The sequence below is a fragment of the Gekko japonicus genome, unplaced genomic scaffold (genome assembly GCF_001447785.1).
Source record: "Gekko japonicus isolate JY-2015 unplaced genomic scaffold, Gekko_japonicus_V1.1 scaffold265, whole genome shotgun sequence".
In the NCBI taxonomy this organism is placed as follows: Eukaryota; Metazoa; Chordata; class Lepidosauria; order Squamata; family Gekkonidae; genus Gekko; species Gekko japonicus.
Window position 1 is genome coordinate 593683 of NW_015176459.1, and position 12735 is coordinate 606417.

Sequence of the window (12735 nt, forward strand, 5' to 3'; positions counted from 1 at the left end):
TGTCCTGGCTGACTCACTCGCTTGCTCAGTAGCATCAGTCGAGCAGGCTTTTTATTTTATGCACTGCTTACCATTGAGATCTAACTTGGGCCCTTGTTTAACTAACAGAGAGAGGAGCCAGTCGAAATTCCCTTGCATCCATTGTTCACAATCCAGAGAGCTGCAACTGAGCCTCTGTCTGCATACTAGGGGATTTTCAAAGCCAGTCCCTTCCTGCCACTCCCAAAATGCAGCCCCTGAAGGTCCGAGGGTACTCAAGGGCTGCTGCCAGAAGTGAGAATTACCAGTGTGTATGCAGAAGTGCTCCAGATGTGCACTTGAGGCTCTTTGGATCCTAGCTGTAGTTGTTTCTTAACAAAAGTCTGCATGTTAGCACAAGATGTTGGGTGTTTGGGGAGAAAAATCTCAAAAAGCCAATATGCTAGTTTTGAATCCATTTCAGAGAGGCCTTTTGTATACAGCGTCCTTCACCAACAATGTGTTATTAGTAGGTTTTTAAAGCTGCTCATTATGTACTGTGAAAAAAAGGAAGCGAGTATTTAGGTATCAGGACTTGTTGTGAGTTTTTTATTATTATAAAGGGACCTTGTTTTATAAGGCTGACGACTCCTTTGTAGCTGCTTAATTATTATGAAAAGCTCTGTCGTATATTGCATATGCAACACAAGGCTGGTGGCTATTGGGGAAATGAGAGAACAGGTGTTTAGTTCTGCAGCTTGTTTTAAAAGAAGAATTTCTTAGGAGACCATACCTGCCAACCCCCAGGCTGCATGAACTCAGTGTCCCCCAGGCAAGCATTGCCACAGTGTGTGGGACCAACCAGTTGGCTTCCAACTGGGTCTATGTGGAGGCCCCATGCATGTGAATTGGCACCTGAGTTGGGTGGTCCGTACATGAATCCCTTGACATAGGCAGTGCTGTTTGGATGTGTGGTGAGGTACCGCTTCACAGAAACATTGCATCTCTGTACCAGCCTGGGCCCCATAAACCATTAAGAGCCCTTGCCCGTATTGAAGAGGCCTTTTAAGTTCCATGAGAGGAAGGAAGAAGCTTAGCAATGAGCCCATTTCCACACTCTGTCTTGTCTATGAAAGAAAAGCAGGAATATGAAATCATCACAGCAGAAAAGTCAATCCCGTATAGTATTTCCAGGAGGGTAGCCATGTTGATTTGCAGTAGGAGATTAGAACCCAGCAGCACTTTAGGGACCAACAAGATTTTCGGGGTATAAACGTTCGAGAGTCAGAGCTCCCATCATCAGATACAAGTAGGATTGGAGATGCCTGAACCCCTATATCCTTTGAACTATAAGGGCTCAGGGATATAAGGGTGCAGGGATCAGTTAACTCCATTTCTACTTATATCTCAGGGATCTCTGTTCCTACTTGTATCTGATTCATGGAGCCTTATAATCACAGAATCACAGAGTTGGAAGGAACCTCCAGGGTCATCTAGTCCAACCCCTTGCACAATGCAGGAAATTCACAAATACCTCCCCCCAAATACCTCCCCTTCACTCTCAAAAGCTTGCACCCAGAAAATCTTGTTGGTCCCAGAGGTGCTACTGGACTTGAATCTAGCTCTGCATAAGGTATACTACACTGTGATATTTTTGATGATTCTTATTATCTTCAAAGATAAATTCAACATCAATCAGGGCACCCTGTGTATTAGGCCCTCCTCGTGCAATCTGCCATTCCTTTTTTTCTGTGGGCCTCTGGATCACATGAACAAAGTCTGCTTCAACAGCTAATTCTCTGAGTAGGTCCCACATCACACATTGAGATTTCAGTGCACAGCAAGAGAGGGTGCAGAAGCCCACAGCTTGGGGCTGCGTCTTACCACACGTATAACCTACGTGGCTTTTGATCAAAGCTAATCACCCTAATATGGAACGGGTGTTTGTGGAAAGTGAATTAGTTCCACTCATCAAAAACAAATACCCAAAAGGATCCCATTAAATTCTCTGGATTACAATGTTTCCTTGCAATCTGTTACTTAAACAACAATATCCTGTAATCTCTTCTGCAGCTAACCAAGCCATTGCAGAAGGCTTATTGATAGGACAGCATTCAAGTGGTTATTGCTCTTCCTGCATTTCTTAATAAGGGCTGCTTTTCTCTGCCTGGCAAATGGAATAATCAGTTACTTTAATCATATTGGATAACAGCAAAAATGGTTTCATGATTAAAACAAAGAACGGTTTATGCTGCCTTCTTCTAGTCTTTCATCGTTACTCCATGAGGACTAAAAGGTGGGGGGAGATATCCAAACAGGCATCTTAGCTCAAATGCTTACTCCCTGATGCAACCTTAAATTTAATGTTGCACGCACCAGCATATGAAATATTTAATTTCCTGCTTGTTCATAGCATTGCATTGTGCAAGGCTGTTCAGTGGCTGGTTTGCCAAAGTAGATCACAGCCCTCTCAAGCGTCTTAGTGCAAAGAGAGATTACAGTCTCGGAATAATTTTAACACAATATTTGTATAATGGGAAGCTCAGGGACAAAATCATGTTTGTTTTTTTTAACCTACTCATGCATTGCATAAAAGTCACATTCTTTTAAGCCGCAGAAGAAAAGAAAAACATGCCCTTAAGCCATTTCTCAGTTGAAGTTATGGCTGCATATAGTATGATCAAAATGCATTAAAATTAGTTGCTAGCCAAGGAAATGCATTCTAGGACAGGGGTGGGCATGTTTGAATCCATTTATTTCCAAGGTCTTTAAATCTGTGGGTTGTATCCGAAGAATCTGTTCCACTAAGAATAGTGTCTTCCTCAAGGAACTTTGCTCCAGAGGACCATGTTTCTTTCACTGGAGGACGATTCCACCATTAGCAGAATGGATCCAGATGAAGGATTCACCATTAGTGAAAGAATTCACCATTAGCAAAATGGATTCAGAGGAGGAAGGATCCAGCAGTAGCAGAATGGATTCAGAGGATCCAACCCAATGTCTAATTTAATGTTGGGTTTTTCTTTTTCTTTCTTTTTTTTTAAACCCCCGGAGGGGTATTTTTATTATTTTTTATGAGACTACAAAACTACAAAGAAAAATATAGGAAGGGGGTTACATCTATGGATAAAGGAAAGATATCCACACTAACTAAAAACCCAAGAGTGGGAGATCATATCCATGTTACACTGCATATTGGTATTTAAAGTGTTAGTAAAACAATATACTTGTAGAGTTCTTGATTTTCACAGCTTCTATATTAGTATATTAGTTATTATGAGAGAACTTTCTGAGCATCTTCTTTTCTTCAAAGGGCAATTTTCAGAGTCCTTCTGCCCTTACTTTGGCTTTCTATCTCTAAAATCGTATACAGTTTTCATTGCTCCCGCAGCCGTTTCAACCACAGAGTCCTCATCCGTTCCAGAGGCAGCAGAGTCACTTGACTTGGTTTCTTCATCTTTAGATTCTTCCCCCGTTCCCAGTTGACGTCTTAGAAATTCCTTGGCTTTAAAGATGGAGTCAATCTTCTCTCTTTTATAGTTGATTTTAAAGATTACATCTTCAGGAATCGCCCACCGGTACTGAATTCCATCAGTTTGAAGAAAAGAGGTTAACTCCTTATAGCTTTTCCTCTTTTGACGGATTTCAAATGGAATATCCTTTAAAGTCTTAATGATTGTATTTCCCAATTTCAGTGGAGTTGCTGAAGTTGCCTTTAATATGGCATCTCTGATCTGTCTTCTTGCAAATCTGACCACAATCTCTCCAGGCAGGCTATTTTTTTATATATAATTGGAGTAAGCCCGATAGGCAATCTCCATATCTTTTACTATTTCATCCGCTGGTAAGCCTGTTGCTGGAGCAATAATGTCTCCCAGAGTCTTCTTCAGATTTTCTTTTTCAGTTTCAGGAACTCCCTGGAACCTGAGCATCATGTTAGCCTTTTCCATTTGCAGTTGTAACAAACGATTTTCTTGGAGGTTTTGTTTTGTTTTAACTTCTCCCATTCTTTTCTTCATCTTATTTGCAGTGTCCATCTCTATGATTTTCTCAGTTGCATGCTCCACTTTCTTCTTTGTTTCCGCTAGCTGACGCTGCTGTAGAGCAAAGTTTTGATTTAACAAGGTCAGTTGCTGGTTAATACCATTGAGTTGCTCCATCACTGGCTTGAGCATATCCGCTAACAATTTCATGATGTCCGCTCCCTCTTCCGGTCTCGGGCTCTGACTGCCTGGTTTCGGTTTAAACTGTCCTCGGGAAGCCGCCATTTTTCAACTTTGGTTACAGTTTTAAAGCACTTCACAAAGGCTCAAAAGACTCGTCACTTCGCTATCGGCACTCAAGTAAGTCTCTCAAAATACACAGGCTGTTTGTTTCCTCCCACTCCCCCTTCGATACGTTTATCTGTCCATGTGCTTAAGAGGCATCCCTCTTTGCGCTCCACTTTTCCCACGGGGGGGGGAATTAATTTCTCAAAGTCTGTTTACTTAGAACTCACGTTCATTGTTGGCTATATCTCTAACCTTGCTCACATCAATCGTTATTCCGCTCGATCTCCCGCACTTGTCCCGGTCGAATTAGCTTGTGCCTGAAGACCACACAAGCGGCAGGACTGTCAAGGCGGAGGGAAGCCTTGATTCTCCAGCATCAAGCCGTCGAAGAGGCTAACCCTCAAAAGCCCTCTGGCCTGGAGCCTTTCACAAAGGCTCCGTGGGGATGCCACTTGAGGTGGCACCCCTCCATGCTGCTGCCGTGCTAATCGCCTCCCTGAGGTCCGGGGAGAGCAACCGCCATTGCTAATCCACAAACCGGAAGTCCCTCTAATTTTATGTTGGATGATGGGCTTCTTCTTCCACATTTAATGAAAACTCAGTACCATAATGAAGAATTCCCAGAGATGCAATGCCACTTCTCTGTGGGTAATGTTAGTCCATTAATTATGAGTTGGTCCATTACAGGAAAAAGATCTAAAATACCTTTCTTAAGATGATTAAATCATCACAAAGTAGCGGGCAAGCTTTTGAGTTCACTAGACTGCTTCTTTTTCTTTTATTTTGTAGAGTATATATTTCATAGAACTATTTCATACAATATGTATTTATACTCTATTTCATAATCAAAACACTACATGAGGTTACATTTCATCTATAAAACCGACAAAGTAAACTTAATCCAAATCCAGACTGTATCCTCTTCTTTTTCTTATTCCCATATCCTACCTGCATATAAAGCCATCATACAACTCCCTCTAAATCACGTTCCAACCATTAATACATCTTCCTTTAATTTTCAATTAATTTATTACCCATTAAATCTTATTTTTATTTTTTATTTATAGTCAAATTTATACCCTGCTTTTCCCACAAAGCAGGCTCAGGACGGCTAGTTTCTATTTTATACACTCATCTCTATATTTCTATATTCTTCTATACCTGAAAAGAAAGCTGGATGGGGTTGCCTCTGATACCAGGGGCTGAAGAAAAAAACCCTTCAGCCAGAAGGGAACCCTCCTCCCTACCACCAGAGGTCTTGGGGGAAGCACACCCTCCACCTCCTTATCATGCCCTCTAATTTTAACAGCTGTGGTTTTATGTTAATTACCATTTCATTTGCTATTAATAAACAGTTGCCATTTTAAATATAATTCTAAATTCCCTTTGTTTTCATTTAATTGCTCTCAACAATGTCTATTATACTAATAACATAAACTATCTACTTTCAAACACCTCCATCTGATTGTTTATTCACTGCTTCATTACTTTCTTTCCAGAGTGCTGGTTGTGTGCTGTAAATGTCTTTCCATTAAGATTGACCACTATATGACCTAATGCAAGCCACCTGTATTTAATTCCATGCTGTCTCAGTTTTGTTGCTCTGTCTTGGAGCCTTCTTCTCGCAAGAATTATCGCAGCTGGAACGTCAGCTAATAGAAAAGCAACCGTGTCTTCAAGGGACAGGCCCTCTTTTTCTCTCACAATTTTAAAGAGTTTATTTTTGGTCTGTACCTCCATGAATTCAATTGAAATGTCAGGTGTAGTGCCCTCCGGAGCTGTTTTCGGTACGTTTAAATGGAAGGCTGAGGTAATAATCCTTTCAGGGGTCTCCACTTCCTTTGGTTCCTCTGCTGAGTCAGGTATCTGCCACCACCATTTATTTAAAAATACAGTAAGATCTTCTGTTTTAGCAAAATTTACTGAGACCCCATGAAGTTTGGCCTTCCTTTCTCTTAGTTTGATCTCTTGGAGTATGATTTTATTTTTGGCCCAAGCCTCGAAGTCGTTTCTCACCTTCATTTCGTCCACCGTTTGCTTTGCAATTTGGTGAGCTGCTTCTGCTTTTTTTTTTCTGTTGTTCTCATTGCTGAGGTAAGTTCACCAAGTTTCTTGTTTATCAGCTCTATTGTTAGTTTGAGCTGGCCAAATTCCTTTTTTTGATTTTCCGACATCCCCACTCAAGGTCTTTAGTTCTTTTTTAAGTTCATCTTTTATCTCCATCAAAGCATGCAGGATTGAAATCTGATAACTTAGGTCAAGGTTGTTGGGTCCCACTACAAATTCCTCCAGCATGAGGGTCTCTAAATCTTCTGAGACTTCTGAGTCCATAGTAGTCTTCCTTGGGGGTCTGGGGACGGGGTTAGCCCCCTTCTTCCCCCTAGTCCTTCCGATACCCGGCATTGAAGTTTGTTTCTGAATTAGTTTTGGTTTTTGAGAGCAATTTGATAATCCTCAGTGGGAATAGTAGGAGTGTGAGAGGGATGCAGCCAGCCGGAAGCTCAGCCACAATGCCCCCCACTAGACTGCTTCTTCAAGCTATATGTTGATATGACAGTATGGAAACCAAAAAGATGGAGTGGGGTGCAGTATGATAAGGATACAAACAGAATAGAACTACTGCAAACTGTGCATATTGCAAACTTGTATTCAATGCAATAAGAATATATCAGACTATGTTTTACAGAAAACTGAAGCCAACATTGGCTTCAGTTTCCTGTAAAACATAGTCTGATATATTGATATGACAGTATGAGGCAGAAATGCAGTGGGGCACCCATCCTAAAGAATCGTTTTGGTGACATCAAAAGCTTATTTGCTTTTTCATGATGTTTTAGCTGTTTCTGATCAAGGTATTAACCCCATTTTTGCTTTTGAATATAATCTGTTAAATTTCAACATATAGGCCAGGATAGAAATAACAACTCAGTTTTCTATATCCACCAGGGATGGTAAGATATGTCTTTATAACATCCTTTGCTTCATGATAAATTTCTTGTAAACCCAGTAAGAACTCTCACAATGGGTTAAACTAAGATGAAAGGTTGTATGGAGCTCCCTGCATGTTGTTGTTTTGTTTTTTTAAAAAAATAGATGCATAGGGGGTCAATCCAGTGCATGTAAGGTTGTTGTTTTTTTCCTATCAGGCAAATGGTGGTACCCTGAGACTATTTTAGATTGGGGAAATGGTGTGAGGGCAAGGCTTAGTCCCACACCACTCACAAATTGGAAGCCCATGTACCTGGTGGGTTTAAAAAACGCTTAAAAGTTACACACACAGCACTCTCAGTGTATCATCTAGGTAGATCCTAACCGAGTCCAGGACTCTGTTTCCAGAAGGCAAACCACATGCTGAAGTTCCATCAAGCAGGCATGAAACTGATGGCCACCCCGATTTTTGACTTGTAGCATTCTTACATTTAATGCCTCTGTCGACAGAGGTTTGATTTAGTTCTTAGGGCTAATAGCCACTGAAAGTCCTGTCTGTAGCTCTTAGCAAAATGGAATCTCCATACTTGGACACAATATGCTCCAGAACATACGTGCCAAAGAAAAAATTCAGAAGAGGGCTTTTGCCTTCCTGAATCACTTGTATGTTCATGGAGGCATGCACTTAGCACCAGCTGGATGTATAATGCTTGGTGCACACATGGTCCAGTCCTGTAGATGGTTCCAATATTCTTATCTTCTAAAGATAAAGTTCAGTTCTTTTTATAAAGCTATCTAGGCAAATAGCCATTGCCATTACTTATGGCAATGAAATCCATAAGTTAATTATGCATGGAGGATCTTCGCTTTTAAAAAGTCCAAAATCCAATTAGGCAGGACTAAGCTTTCGGGTGCTCTGAAAGAATTAATTGGACCCCAGCTGACAAAATGCTAAGTGGTGCCATAGCCCTTTCTGTGTCCCACAATATATAATAAAAATTGAAATCAGAGCCTTGTCTTCCGTGGTTTTAACCTGCAGGTTGCAAATGGCTCCCATTCATTTGTTTGTTTGCACAAAGCAACTCTTAAGAACTGGTGGTCATTTTTGGTTGTAAACCTCCATCCTCGAGGCCACGTCCCCCGGGAACGGAATGTGGGTCAAGTCAGTTTGCTCATTCCAGATGCATACATGCACACTCCCTTTCAGGAACTAAAATAAGCCCTTTAAAACTGCTTAAAGAGGTTTTTCCCCCTTCCACTAAAAGAATTTTGAAAAAGGTTTTTCTTCTTTCTTCTTCCTTTCCTCTTGGCACGTTGCAAATGTTTTATGCACATCTTCTGGCAGCGCCTGTAGCTTTTGCTCAAAATAACTTCTCATTCTAACGTGACATTTTATACCCATTTAATATTCCAGGCTGGAATGTCTTCATATTCAGCACTTTAAAACCATCTATTCCTGACTGTAAATAAGACACTTCAACTGCAGTTGTTCAAGAGAGTTTGCTGAGGTTGCATAATCCTTCGAGGAACAGGATAGGATTTCACAAACAATGGGGGTGGCAAACCCAGGAGTTCTTTGCCTTCAATGTACTAGGCAAAGTGAAAATAGCAGCCATGTTTGGAGCAGTGGGGGCAAGTCTTGGGGTCCCTGCACATGCCTGGATACAGGCATCCCTGGATATCTATCTTATGTTTTTATGTGAATACCAGAGGTCATTTCGGGGGGGAACGCGGGGGATCGCAGTTCCCCCAGGTGAGGTACGGGGGCGGGGCACATGACGAAGCCCCGCCCCCTGCTTCTGGCCGCCCTGCTTCCGGCCCTCATTCAGCCAGGAGGAGGCAGGAGAAGAGGGAGGGTAAGTTGCTTCCTCCCTGCCTCTCCCCACCCCTGCCTGCCTGGGGCCAGGGAGGGCCTTCGTGGGGCTTCCTTGCACTCCCACCGGCCTTGCAGGTCCACCGCCAGGGCCCTCATGGGGCTCGGCAGTGGAGCTGCAACGCCGCTGGCGGCGGCCGGGACCATTGGGGGTGGGGTGCGTGGCCTTATGACACACTTCTGGTGATGTCAGGGGGTGTGGCCTTATGACACACTTCCGGTGATGTCAGGGGGTGTGGCATATGCTAATGAGTTATGCTAATGAGTTCCCCTAGCTCTTTTTCTATGAAACTACCCCTGGTGAATACACAACCAATGGCTTAACTAAAAGTTACAAAGACCTTTGGTTGTCTCCAGATCTGCCACAAGGACTTTCAATCAGATATGAGTTCCGTAGTGGGAACCCAGTTCGCAGGCACACGGAGGTCTGATTCAGATTAGGACTGCACTGCATGGGGAGGATACTTAAGCCTCCTCCATGTGCCATTTCCCTGAACTGAAATGGCCCTGGGGGTGCCATTTGCCCCACTGGAAGCTCCACATCCATTGATACACATTGGTATACACAGGTTCAACATCATCTTTATTTTCCTCTGAATTTATAGCTTTTGCACATCGTGATCAGAGAGGATCTTCTTTCAGGCCTAACTAGGGATAGTTTGGTGGTGCATGAAAGTTCCTTGTTTTAAATCATTACGAATAACCATATTTGTTAATCACTTAATCGGTACTTTGCTTGTTCACAGTGCTTGGCAATATTCATCCCATCTGTCTTCTGAGGGACTCTTGTGAATCAGGTCCTCGTTATTCCCCTATTAAAGGTACAGAATTGGATAAAGAGGCAATTCACAGACTCTTACTACCATCCTATTAACATTAGTGGAGCAGAGTAAAATAAAAATTTCCAGATCAACATCCAGTCCCCTAATTCTTAATAGGCTCACCTCGTGGACCATTATCCCATGCAGAAGCGATCCATGCACATCCTTGGATCTCTGTTTCTCTGATATTTTTATCCCACCCCTCCTTCCCTCCTTCCAAGGAGTTCAGCATGGGAAACAACGCCTTTTCTCTGGTCTAATTTTTCCTTCCACCCATTTTTGCTTTCCATCACCACTTGGGGTGTGATGGAGAAAGTAAGTAGCCCAAATTCATCCAGTGAGCTTCATGGCTGAGTAGGGATCTGAACATGGGACTCTCTGGTAAAACCCCATCTGTCTAACCACACTGACTTTTTTTGGTCTTGGCCTTTCCAGTTGTCTTCTCCCCACCCTCATATGTAGGCATTGTTAACCCAAATTTTAAACCCCCTCCAACATAAGAAGTTGGACTCATGTCAAGGGACAGTGGAATCCCAAAAGAAACCCCAGAAGCTCACCTTCTTGGGCTCATGTCAGGAGCGTCTCTGAATCATTGCTGTGCTTTCCCATTCATTCAGTAGGACTTCCTTCCACATAATGTGCCTAAAATAGGGGTGAATGTGTGCTTCATAATTGATTTTTTCTTTTACTTCCCCATATGGACCCCTGTTGTCTTGCTTCCCAGTCTCTGAGTCTCTTTCCCCCCACCCTCACATTTTGAGTTTGTCACCTAATAATTGTGCACCTACCTACACTAATCTTTTATGCCAAGTTCTATTATGACCTTAAATAAGAATTTAATAACCCACACATTTCCACCCACTCCGTACTTGTCACCGTTGTGAAGTATTGATAATAATAAAGTGACAGGCTAGTTAAATTTGATGCTTGGGGAATCAAACATGGAAGAGTTTCAGAGACTGTATATAGCACAGCCCACCAAAGACTGATTCACAAGACACTAGAGGGTAATGATTGTCAGCATGTGCTGGTGCATGTGCCCAAAGTAGGGAAATACTTGTTTTTTAAGACATATCTGAAATTGACCTGGGATTGTCATGTGAATAGCAAGACTCACCAAATGCTCATCATTCACTGTGACATATATAAGTCACCAAGGTTTCTTTGACTGACAGGTCTGTTTATATGATTGCAAGCTTGGACAAAGGGCACGGCAGAAGTCATTCCAGACCCATTTTTTGTTCCAATAATGCAAAGGAGAGGGGGTGTGACTCAGTGGCACAGCATATGCTTTGAACACAAAAGATCCCACCTTGGATCCCTGCCACCAAAAGGTTCTCAGGTGATGGGAAAGAGCTTTCTCAGCCTGGGACCTTGGAGAGATGCAGCCAGCTCACTCTGCTAAAGTGTATATACGGGAACAGACTAAAAAGAATTTGGACTCCCCCCAGCCAAGCCGCACATGAAATGTGTAGGGGTTGTATAATTATTAAAGATTCTTTTTCTTCTGCACCATTTGTCTCTTCATCTTCATCTTGCCTTGGTGAGGCCCCCTTTCTTTTTCATTGATTACTGGGACTGAATATAGCAAATCGTTTAAATATTAACTTACTATAGTGAGCCCATACAGACAACCTAAGTATCCCAGGGTGAGCTCTTTCACTTGGAGGCAGCATCTTCATCCTGCAAAATGGTAAGGAGTATTTTAAGCAAATGGTAACCTTTTGTATACTTTATGTGAGGTAAAATGGTTGCCTGTATCCCCCATAGGGTTGTATCCAGGCTTCCCAAGTACTTACCGTGATTCGGCGGGGGACACAGACGTCCTCGCAGGATCATTCCTGCGGGGACAACAGACACGCCACACCATGCCGTCGCCAGGAAGTGACGCCGGGCGACACTCTGTCAATGGGGCTGGAAACTCAATGGTACCATTGAGTTTTCAGTCCCATTACCAGAGCGTCGCCCACCGACACTTCCTTGCGACGGCATGGTGCGTTACAGGGAGGAATGGTCCGGCCGGGGAGCATGTTTCCCCCGCCGGATCACGGTAAGTACTTGGGAACACTAGTTGTATCTAAACCACAGGGTTGGACCCTAAGACCTCCTTCCAAACATAGAAAGTGTCCTTCCAATCATGGAAGGGTTCTTCTATAAGTATAAATACACCTTTGGATGAAATGCAGTGGTTTAAATGTAGGCCATAGTATTTATAACGCATGTGAGAAGCTGGTTATCTCTAATGTCCAACAATACATGAGGAGAATTTCACTGTTTCCCTATTTCTCAGAGTTCACTGATTGCAGGTGTTTGGTAAAATTCTTTTCACTAGTTGACTAGATAGTGTAGAAAGTGAATGCTAACAACCATTTTTCACATATCTGTACCTATGTGTAGTAAAATTCCCTTCCTCCTTGATACTGATCACTACTCCTCACCTGTGAGTAATTTGGACTCAATTACCCTGCTCACCAGGTGGTTCCATGAATGCCACCTGGTTAGCCCTTTGTAACTTAAGTGGCCATTGGTATCCGACCTAAATGTCGTTGTCTTCTAATGTGTGCACTCTGAAGGGCTGTACAAATCGAAGACATAGCTATCTGTCAGCTAGGCGAATAAAAACAGCTAAATGTATTGGCTTTCTTAGTAGAAACTCAGACTTGGATCCTGGGACATCTTTTCCCTTGCACCTCTCAGGCTTCTGGGGTGCCTGCTTCCTCTGCTGCTAGCCGTTCTGTGTGCCTGGGCAGACAAAGTGAGTGGCACAGCAGGCGAGCCTTCCACAGTGGCTGGAGAGAAGTGGAAGAGCCAGTTTGGTGTAGTGGTTAAGAGCGGTGGACTCTAATCTGGAGAACCAGGTTCGATTCTCCACTCCTCCACATGA

The 12735-nt window shown here is 42.8% G+C and overlaps 1 protein-coding gene across 1 annotated transcript in view; it reads left to right on the forward strand.

Moving 5' to 3' along the window:
• The window catches only part of GRIA3 (glutamate receptor, ionotropic, AMPA 3), a 273089-nt gene that overhangs the window by 240530 nt on the left and 19824 nt on the right, over nt 1-12735 (forward strand). The gene's annotated exons all lie outside the window — the stretch shown is intronic.